Source organism: Salvelinus sp. IW2-2015, unplaced genomic scaffold (genome assembly GCF_002910315.2).
Source record: "Salvelinus sp. IW2-2015 unplaced genomic scaffold, ASM291031v2 Un_scaffold2619, whole genome shotgun sequence".
Classification (NCBI taxonomy): Eukaryota; Metazoa; Chordata; class Actinopteri; order Salmoniformes; family Salmonidae; genus Salvelinus; species Salvelinus sp. IW2-2015.
In genome coordinates, this window is record NW_019943927.1 from 84,590 (window position 1) to 95,880 (window position 11,291).

At 41.7% G+C, this 11,291-nt stretch overlaps 1 pseudogene; it reads left to right on the forward strand.

Annotated features, from left to right (window-relative positions):
- Positions 1-8,530, forward strand: part of LOC112074404 (transmembrane protein 235-like) — a 30,594-nt pseudogene extending 22,064 nt beyond the window's left edge.
- Positions 8,531-11,291: the final 2,761 nt, after the last annotated feature.

The following is an 11,291-nucleotide window of genomic DNA, read 5'->3' on the forward strand; positions in this document are numbered from 1 at the left end:
GTTACATAAACTGAAATAAGGTGAACATTTGAGAATTTTACCAAACTATTTTTTGTGTTTGTTGTGTGACAAACACTCTTGAGGTGTGCTACACACTCTTAGCCACAGGAGATTGGTTCTTACAGTATATATAGATCAGTGGCGGCTGGTGGAAGGAGCTATAGGAAGACGGGCTCATTGTAATGGCTGGAATGGAATCAATGGAACGGTATCAAACACATCAAACATTTATTGTTTTTTCTCTCTCATCCATCTACACACAATACCCAACAAAGTGAAAACATGGTTTTAGACATGTTTGCTAATTAATTGAAAATCAAATACAGAAATATCAAATTAGATAAGTATTCAAACCCCTGAATCAACACATTTTAGAATCACTTTTGGCAGCGATTACAGCTGTCAGTCTTTCTGGGTAATTCTCTAAGAGCTTTCCACACCTAGATTGTACAACAATTTATCCGAATAATATAAAAAAATTCTTCAAGATCTGTCAGATTGGTTATTGATCATTGCTAGACAACCATTTTCATTTTATACATTTTTTTTTCAATTTCATTTTCAAGCTTCAATGCCATACAACTCTCCTTCCGAGGCCTCCAATTGCTCTTAAATGCAAGTAAAACTAAATGCATGCTCTTCAACTGATCCCTGCCCGCACCTGCCCGCCCGCCTAGCATCACTACTCTGGACGGGTCTGACTTAGAATATGTGGACAACTACAAATACCTAGGTGTCTGGTTAGACTGTAAACTCTCCTTCCAAAATTAAATCTAGAATCGGCTTCCTATTTCACAACAAAGCATCCTTCACTCATGCTGCCAAACATACCCTCGTAAAACTGACCATCCTACCGATCCTCGACTTCGGTGATGTCATTTACAAAATAACCTCCAACACTCTACTCAACAAATTGGATGCAGTCTATCACAGTGCCATCCGTTTTGTCACCAAAGCCCCATAYACTGCCCACCACTGCACACCTGTATGCTCTCGTTGGCTGGCCCTCGCTTCATGCTCATCGCCAAACCCACTGTCTCCAGGTCATCTACAAGTCTCTGCTAGGTAAAGCCCCGCCTTATCTAACAGCTCGCTGGTCACTATAGCAGCACCCACCCGTAGCACGTGCTCCAGCAGGTATATCTCACTGGTCACCCCCAAAGCCAATTCTTCCTTTGGCCGCCTCTCCTCCAGTTCTCTGCTGCCAATGACTGGAACGAACTGCAAAAATCTCCTCACTAGCTTTAAGCACCAGCTGTCAGAGCAGCTCACAGATCACTGCACCTGTACATAGCTCATCTGTAAATAGCGCCATCCAATCTACCTCATCCCCATACTGTATTTATTTATTTATCTTGCTCCTTTGCACCCAGTATCTCTACTTGCACATTCATCTTCTGCACATCCTACCATTCCAGTGTTTATTTGCTATATTGTAATTACTTTGCCACCATGGCCTATTTATTGCCTACCTCTCTTATCCTATCTCATTTGCACATGCTGTATATAGATTTATCTTGGCTTTATCTAGCTTTATCTTGGCCAGGTCGCAGTTGCAAATGAGAACTTTGTTCTCAACTAGCCTACGTGGTTTAATAAAGGTGAAATAAAAATAAAACATGTTTTAAAGATATAAGTCAAAACTGTAACTCGGCCACATGAACATTCACTATCTCTTTGGTAAGCAACTCCAGTGTAGATTTGCCTTGTGTTTTAGGTTATTGTTCTGCTGAAAGGGGAATTAACTCGCAGTGTCTGGTGGAAAGCAGACTGAACCAGGTTTTCGTCTAGGATTTTGCCTGCACTTAGCTCCATCCTGTTTCTTATCCTGAAAACTTCCCCAGGCATAAGCAATTACAAGCATACCCATAACATGATGCAACCACCACTATGCTTTAAAATATGGAGAGTGGTACTCAGTAATGTGTTGTATTGGATTGTCCCAAACATAGCACTTTGCATTCAGGACAAAAAGTTAATTGCCTGGCCACATTTTTTGCAGCATTTACTTTAGCGCCTTGTTGCAAACAGGATACATGTTTTGGAATATATTTATTCTGTACATGCTTCAGTCTTTTCGCTCTTTCAATAAGGTTAGTATTGTGAAGTAACTACAATGTTGTTGATCCATTCTCAGTTTTCTCCTATCACAGCCATTAAACTATGCAACTGTTTTAACGTCACCATTGGCCTCATGGTGAAATCCCAGAGCGGTTTCCTTCCTCTCTGGCAACTGAGTTAGGAAGGAAGCCTGTATCTTTGTAGTGACTAGGTGCATTGATACACCATCCAACGTGTATTTCTTTATCCATCTACCAATAGGTGTCCTTCTTTGCTAGGGATTGGAAAGTCTTTGTGGTCTTTGTAGTTGAATCTGTGTTTGAAATTCATGTTAAACACTATTATTGCACACAGAGTGAGTCCATGGAACTTATTATGTGACTTCTAAAGAACATTTTTACTTCAGAACGTATTTAGGCTTGCCATAACAAAAGGGTTGAATACTTATTGACTCAATACATTTAAGCTTTTCATTTTTAATTAATTGGTAAACATGTAGAAAAACATATTTCCATTTTGAAATGATGGGGTATTGTGTGTGTGTAGGCCAGTGAGCAAAAATCTCAATTTAATCAATTTTAAATTCAGGCTGCAACACAACAGAATTGTGAAACAGTAAAAGGGTGTAAATACTTTCTGAAGACTTTAAATATACATGTAACATTACCCCCAGGACAGTGAGGACACTTCACATAATGACGTTCCCAGAATCAAAGAAAAAGAAGCTGCAATGACCCTTGAGGTTTATTACGGATAAACAGACATGTATTAGGGACACACAGGCAAGCTCATGTTTCTGTGTGTCAGACTTCTCCCTCAGGGCCATGACATTCTCTTGTGACTGACAAGTATATCTATTTGCATCAGTGTATTTCAGACCAGTGTTTTTCATAATCTGAAGAGTTTTGAATCTTGAGAAGTGTCATGTCTAAATCTAAGCCTCAATAAGATTCATGTTGCAACAACATAGTTTAGTTCTGTACAGAGGAAGTGGTCCATCAACATTGTAAATCTCTTCCAAGGCCAAGTTTGTAACAAACGCATGTCTACCGCTACCTTGTCAGCAGAACATCAGTGTAATTGGCCCTAATTTACTCTCAAAGGCGCTGCTTGAATTGATTAATGTTAATCATATTTACAAATTAGGTACAGCCTCCACCCCTTGTATTTAAAGGGGAAATCCAGGATTCAAAAATCAACAACGTGGTTTCCCCGCCACTTGTTTGGGTAAACGTCTCAGGGATGGGGCTGGAGATGTTGTAACCACTCTCACATTCACAGAGAGAGCTATGGATGTAATGACTGACCATCCATGAGATCAAACGTCTAGTTAGAACCGTGTTTAGAGGCTATATAGTGGTTGTTTACGTTTACATCGTTTACAAACATTGGAGTAAAACAAGCTGATATTTTGGGTTCTGATGGGGTACGACAGTTAAACTAACCTCAGAATCAGAATCACCTTCAGTCGCCAGGCACATTTAGATTCACATGCTCAGAATTGTACTTGGTGATATGGTGCTGCTAGGGATAACATTTAGAGACAGACAGTTTACACAAAATGTACATATATTATATTCAAGTAGGTTAAATAAAAATAAATAAATACAAGGTAGAGTGAACATAGACCATAAGAGAGCTATATGAGGCTTCTGTAAGTTCTTCAATGTCTATACAGTCTATCATAAATACAAACATCTTATTGTTCCCATGTTGTATTCGTATGTATTTTGTATGTGTATTATAATTCAACTACTGTTTGCACTGTAACTGTGGGGAAAAAACGATACAAATAGTTTTGAAAAATAAAAAGTCAAAATCATGGATGTACCAATCACGGATTGCCCCTTTAACACCTTGTGACGTGTTCAGGTTATGATCTGTTGTAAAGTTAGACGTTTTCAGAAAACACCTCCCTCTGCTTGATTATTCAGCTCATAGTCCAGGTAATTAGGGCTATGAGCTGAGCGTGAAATTAGATCCAGTCTGGAATTTAGATGGGTATTTAAAAATCCAGGCTATTCTAATAAGGGGCACAGATGTTTGTAAATGGACAATCATTATAGCTTTTTGTACCCCTTGAATGTCTGTTCTTTGTTCGTGTGTAAGTGCCACACAGTTCAAAGATCTAAATATAATGATCGATCATTATTGCTGTTTGTGAATTCATTTCACGTACTATGCAATAGCTATTTTTTGTCTGTGTGTTAAAGTCATTATGACATTGGACTAGTTGTTTCATGGATGTCATTTACAGCTGCACCATCGAGAGCATCCTGACCGGTTGCATCACCGCCTGGTATGGCAACGTCTCGGCATCTGACCGTAAGGCGCTACAGAGGGTAGTGCGAACGTCCCAGTACATCACTGGGTTCAAGCTTCCAGCCATCCAGGACCTCTATAATAGGCGGTGTCAGAGGAAAGCCCAAAAAATKGTCTGAGACTCCAGTCACCCAAGTCATAGACTGTTCTCTCTGCTACCGCACGGCAAGCAGTACCGGAGCACCAAGTCTAGGACCAAAAGGCTCCTTAACGGCTTCTACCCACAGCCATAAGACTGCTGAACAATGAATCAAATGGCCACCGGACTATTTAGATTTGACCCGCCCCCCCCCCCGTACTTCATTTGTTTTGTACACTTCTGCTACTCGCTGTTTATTATCTATGCATAGTCACTTCACCCCTACCTACATGTACAAATTACCTCAACTAGCCTGTACCCCCGCACACTGACTCAGTACCGGTATCCTCTGTATATAGCCTCGTTATTGTTATTCTTATTGTGTTACTTTTTATTATTTTTTACTTTAGTATATTTGGTCAATCTTTTCTTAACTCTTGTTGAACTGCACTGTTGGTTAAGGGCTTGTAAGTAAGCATTTCACGGTGTTAGGTTCCTATTTTCCATAGTAAATGACTCACAGACACTAGAGCTTTAACCAAGTTGTAATTCTTCCCAAAGGTTCTGTACAGCTGTATTCAGTCAACCCAACACTTCTCCCATCCAGATATATATCCCACTTAAGACACTCCTCCTTCTCTCCAATCCTTACATCTTACGGTTCCACAGGAAAAGAGTAACAAGATCCCAAACCCTTATTACTCCCTTCAGGTGACTTGTCCTCACGTCCTGACCTCAACCCCTCCTTCATCTAATCCACAGATGTCCATCTGTCTTTCCTGTATCAACACGGTGCTCTGCTCCCGTCCCCAACACATTCCACAGCTATCTGTCTTTCCTGTATCAACACGGTGCTCTGCTCCCGTCCCCCAACACATTCCAACACATTCCACAGCTATCTGTCTTTCTACAGATATTATATGCTTCTTCTCTATCATTTATTTTATATCTCAATGTTCAAAATGTCGAATGCAACACGGCGCGTGTGACAAATAAAGTTTTAATTTGAACTAAAGATAAAGAACATGATGAGGATGTAAACAGACTGTGTACCGGAAGGCACCCTATTCCCTACATAGTACACTACTTTTGAACAGAGGTATATTGACCCTTGTCAAAAAGTAGTGCACTATGTAGGGAATAGGGTGCCKTTTGGGACACTGACAGAGAGATTGAGAGGATGTTGAGATGTTTGCAAACATTTTCCTCATAACTAGATTATAATAATGTTGACACAGCGTGAAAAGCCCATCTAGCTGGGATTACATCATCTCCATCAGATCGTTATACTGTAACTAAATGCATCAATTATGTATTATACCTCACAGGGTATAGTTAGCTCTATGATGATAATTCTGACCTCGGTGGTCTCCATGGGAAAATGAGAGGAAACAACGAACAAAGCCTGCGGTTGTCATATTGCCTGTTTGTCTTTTGTTTATGGGAAAACAACTAGACTGTGGGTTTACTGTGGAACGTTTTATGTGAATGAGTGTTGAGATGTCTTGAGAATTAGCTCAGCGGTCGAGAGATGGTCTCATGAATCATTTGCTTTTGCCCTCAATACATATAACAGGTCTTATACTGTAGTAACAGATGGGGATTTTTAACCTCACTCCCCAGCTTGAAGTGCCTCGAGCCACGCTGCTGAATTTATAGCTATTCAATAGTGTAGTTGGCTAAGACGTTATCAAGGAGGGTGGTCAGGTGTGTTTGTGAGGCAGTGGTCCAGGGGTCTAGTCTCGATGTGAGTTGGCTAAGACGTTATCAAGGAGGGTGGTCAGGTGTGTTTGTGAGCAGTGGTCCAGGGTTCTAGTCTTGGTGTGGGTTGTTAGGGATGATCCAGGGTCTAGTCTTGGTGTGAGTTTGTTAATGATCTCAGGGTTCTAGTCTCGGTGTGAGTTTGTTAGGGATGATCCAGGGTTCTAGTCTTGGGGTGAGCTTGTTAGGGATGATCCAGGGTTCTAGTCTTGGTGTGAGTTTGTTAGGGATGATCCAGGGTTCTAGTCTTGGTGTGAGTTTGTTAGGGATGATCCAGGGTTCTATCTTGGTGTGAGCTTGTTAGGGATGATCCAGGGTTCTAGTCTTGGTGTGAGCTTGTTAGGGATGATCCAGGGTTCTAGTCTTGGTGTGAGCTTGTTAGGGATGATCCAGGGTTCTAGTCTTGGTGTGTGTTTGTGAGGCAGTGGTCCAGGGTTCTAGTCTCGGTGTGAGTTGGCTAAGACGTATATCAAGGAGGGTGGTCAGATGTGTTTGTGAGCAGTGGTCCAGGGTTCTAGTCTCGGGGTGAGCTTGTTAGGGATGAAGTGGTTTAGCTAAGCAAGCACAGTGATATCCATCACACTTACTATGACTGCGGTAGGTGGTTTTCTTACCAACCTTAGTTGAATGCACTGACCAGAAGGTCAGAATACTGATAATTACAACTCTGAGGTCAAGACCCACTAGATAACCTTGTACATTTTGTTGCATGACAGCTGTGTGCTAATACCTCTAGCGGATCTCAAATGTCTTTTCCCACAATCCTCTCACCTCACCTTCTCTTGAAACCCATTGGAAGAGATGGTCCGAGGGGAGGGACCTCAGATCTTCTCCAATGCTTTTTTATGCATCCAACATAATCATGATAAATTATAAATAGATATCAACGCCGGACACTCCCAAGAGTCAATCTATAATTAGAACAATTAGAACTTGATCACTCACTGTATTTGAGTAACTTGGATTCAATCCAATGCACGTTCTAGAGCAGCGAACTAGACAGCTTTTGGCGGAGATCGTATTCATGGTAAATACTGCAGATGATGGCAAAAACGTAAATMAACTTTAAAAAGTGCATTGTCAGCTGTCTAGTGTGCTGCTCTATAACGTGRCTTTGATTGAATCCCGGCCAAACTTTGACTATCTGTCTGTATCCATCCAGGTCTCTTCACCCTCTCCGGGTTGAGTGTTTACGTCAGCTACTGCCAACGGGCTCGGGAACTGTTGGAACCTGAGATCTTGGCCAGCGTCCATGTGTCCTATGGCTGGTCGTTGGGTATGGCCTGTCTCTCCTTCAGCCTGGAGGTGACCGCAGGCCTGCTGCTGATGCTGGCTGCACGTATGGCCCATCTCATGGGACATGACCATGGAGTCACCATTATRGCCATGGCCTGAAGAGGGAAAGAGAAAGGASTGAAACTGGAAGGGACTTCTGGAAGGGTCCATTCAGAATCAGTAATTTTCATTCTCTGTTGCCAAACATTTTAAAATGTTTTCTGTTGCGTGCCCTAATGAACACGACCCCTGACTGTGACCACTGATCAAACTCCCCAGTGCWTTGCAACTCCAAAGGACTGACTTGGATGTTGCATGTTCTAGCTTTCTCCTCTGAGCTACTGGTCCATATTAGGACAGTCTCAGAGGCAAAAGAACTTGGCTCCACAATTCATCCCTCTCTGGACACATGGTCTCATTATTGGGGGCAGCAGCTCTATTTTGCTAATTGAAAGATATTTGCAAGGCTCCAATCATACACACGGACACACAACAATACACTCTTTCTGACAATATTACATAGCAAATCACTAGATTCGAATGCTGAAATAGAGAAATGCTTCCGCATCCTCAATGGCTGGAGGGCAACAGTAGTTAATAAGGCTTCGATTACATAGCACCTCTATTTCCTCTTTGGTTTCCTCAGGGTTCACAGCCCAGAAGCTACTTTCAGCACATTCCATACATTGTCACAATCTACTCATTTATTAATGTTGTGGCTCTTTGCTAATCAATGAGTTGTTGTGAGATGAAGAAAGACACAACGTTAATCACTAGGACATTATTGCTGTAGGGAAGTTTGGTTTTGGTTTCTCAGTCCACTTGTCTCTGTAATTGTGTATCGTAATGTTAATAGGCATTGTAGAATTTCATTTGGAAAAWAGGAAATGATCCAAGTTTCAAAATGCTTTAAGCCTATAATTGTCGAGTAGACAGATGCCTGCCTTGTACTTGCATCATGGCAGTCTTGTGTTTGTGTTTGTGTTATGTTCCAATCAAACCGTGCTACAGTAACATTAAATCATACTGACTATGAGGGCTAACAAAGGAAATTGGTCTGTTGTGTATGCTGCAGCACATTCTAAATGACCCTAACATACACAACTCCTCACCCTCACAATGTAGAACAAATGATCAGTCTGAAATACTGTCTCACTATTTTAGTCCCACATACAGTAGCTGCCCTCACTCGCAAGTTCCCCTGGGTTTTCCACCTGCCAATAGTGCCAAACGTCAATTGTATACCAGTAGTAAAAAGGACTAAAAAAGGTTCAGAAAACCAACTAATCTGCAGAGAGAAGATGAGCTACTGTATGTACCAGAAACAAAAAACCTTCTAAAGAGAGAGATGAGCTACTGTATGTACCAGAAACAAAAACCTTCCTAAAGAGAAAGATGAGCTACTGTATGTACCAGAAACAAAAACCTTCCTAAAGAGAGAGATCAGCTACTGTATGTACCAGAAACAAAAACCTTCCTAAAGAGAGAGATGAGCTACTGTATGTACCAGAAAACAAAAACCTTCCAAAGAGAGAGATGAAAGTACTGTATATACAGAAACCACAACAAAACCTTCCTAAAGAGAGAGAAGCAGATGCAGGTGGAGAGAGACGATCTTCAGACAAGCTCTCTGTGCTAGGTGAGTTATAAACCCTGAGAAATGAGTTAACTGTCATAAAAGTTGTGTGTCCATGTGGGTGTTTTTCAGTCTGTTCCTCTGTTCTCATCAACAGATCAACCTTCTTCAACAGGACGGAGGAATTTGGAATCCAGTTTGTACTTCATCTCACATTGAGGTGAAATCCTGGGATGAGAGAGACAGGACTGTCTGAGGAGAGACGCAGACCTGGTGATCATCAACAGCTGAGAGGAACAGGTGAGAGAGACAGGACTGTCTGAGGAGAGACTCAGACCTTGGTGGTCATAAACAGCTGAGAGGAACAGGTGAGAGAGACAGGACTGTCTGAGGAGAGACACAGACCTGGTGGTCATAAACAGCTGAGAGGAACAGGCGAGAGAGACAGGACTGTCTGAGGAGAGACACAGACCTGGTGGTCATAAAACAGCTGAGAGGAACAGGTGAGAGAGACAGGACTGTCTGAGGAGAGACTCAGACCTGGTGTCATAAACAGCTGAGAGGAACAGGCGAGAGAGACAGGACTGTCTGAGGAGAGACACAGACTGGTGGTCATAAACAGCTGAGAGGAACAGGCGAGAGAGACAGAGAGAGACAGAGAGAGGGGGGAGAAGGGGAAGGGGAAGATGAAAGGAAAGGAGAGAGAGAGAGAAAAAAAGGACAATAGGGGAGTTTGTTCAAAAATGACAGACGGATTAAAACCATTCAGAGAGAGAGAGAGAGAGAGCTGAAGTATCATATGTGAGTGGGCAGAGTAGAAAGCCAGAGAATTATGTTCATGATTTGTCTCTGCTATTATCAGGTATTTATCCGTACATTACACAGGCAGAATTCTAACTTTCCAAAAATGACCCGGTTATACAGAAATCCCGGTTAGACATTGCTGGAATCATGGAGTAATTAGGGAATTGTTGTAAAGTTACCGGATTTTTGCAACGCTATACCGATGTCAGCGATTTATTCCAGTGTGTCCAGGTCCAGGAGTGAAGAACAGTGTTATCGCCTAAATAAAGCGTTAATCATTAAAAGCTACTGGACATTGAGGTTCTCTGTATTGTTACAAGGGGAGCGGACAGTGTAATAACTATCATGGCAGGGAGGACTGTGTGAACTGGTCATATTCTTCTAGCCCAGAGGAAAGCTGGATACACTGTGCAGTGAATCGCACTACTGGATCTGCGAGAAAGTATCCATCACACAAACTCCAATCCCACACAGTTCAACTGAAGTTCAACCGAAGTGAACTGCTCCCTTATATAAATGACATCCGTGTCATCTTACCTGGGGTTTTATTATGCTCAAACTCCTTTCAAACCCTCATGTTGCTAACATTAAATTGTGTTGTCTCTTGGGGCTGAAAACGGTTTCTCATACTAATTAATCACACCTTACTCACGTATCACCATGTGGAATGGCAAATGTGTGAGACTATACACTCAAAGTGACATGATAAGTGAAAACACATGTGGAGTATGGCTGGATCAAATGTTTATCACATGGTACACCTATAGCTATGTAGTCAGTGTGACTCATAAACCAACATAGCTATAGGCCTACCATATACTGTATGTAGTCAGTGTGACTCATAAACCAACATAGCTATAGGCCTACATATACTGTGATGTATAGTCAGTGTGATCATAACCAACTAGCATAGGCCTACCATATACTGTATGTAGTCAGTGTGACTCATAAACCAACATAGCTATAGGCCTACCATATACTGTATGCAGTCAGTGTGACTCATAAACCAACACAGCATAGGCCTACCATATACTGTATGTAGTCAGTGTGACTCATAAACCTACCATATATGTTCAGTGTGACTCATAAACCTACCATATATGTAGTCAGTGTGACTCATACACCTACCATATATGTAGTCAGTGTGACTCATAAACCTACCATATATGTAAGTCAGTGTGACTCATAAACCTTCTGTACCATATATGTAGTCAGTGTGACTCATAAACCTACCATATGTTGTAGTCAGTGTGACTCATAGGACCTACAGTACCATATATGTAGTCAGTGTGACTCATAGACCTACAGTACCATATATGTAGTCAGTGTGACTCATAGACCTTCCATATATGTCAGTCCAGCCTGTGACTCATAAACCTACCATATATGTAGTCCAGTGTGACTCATAGGACC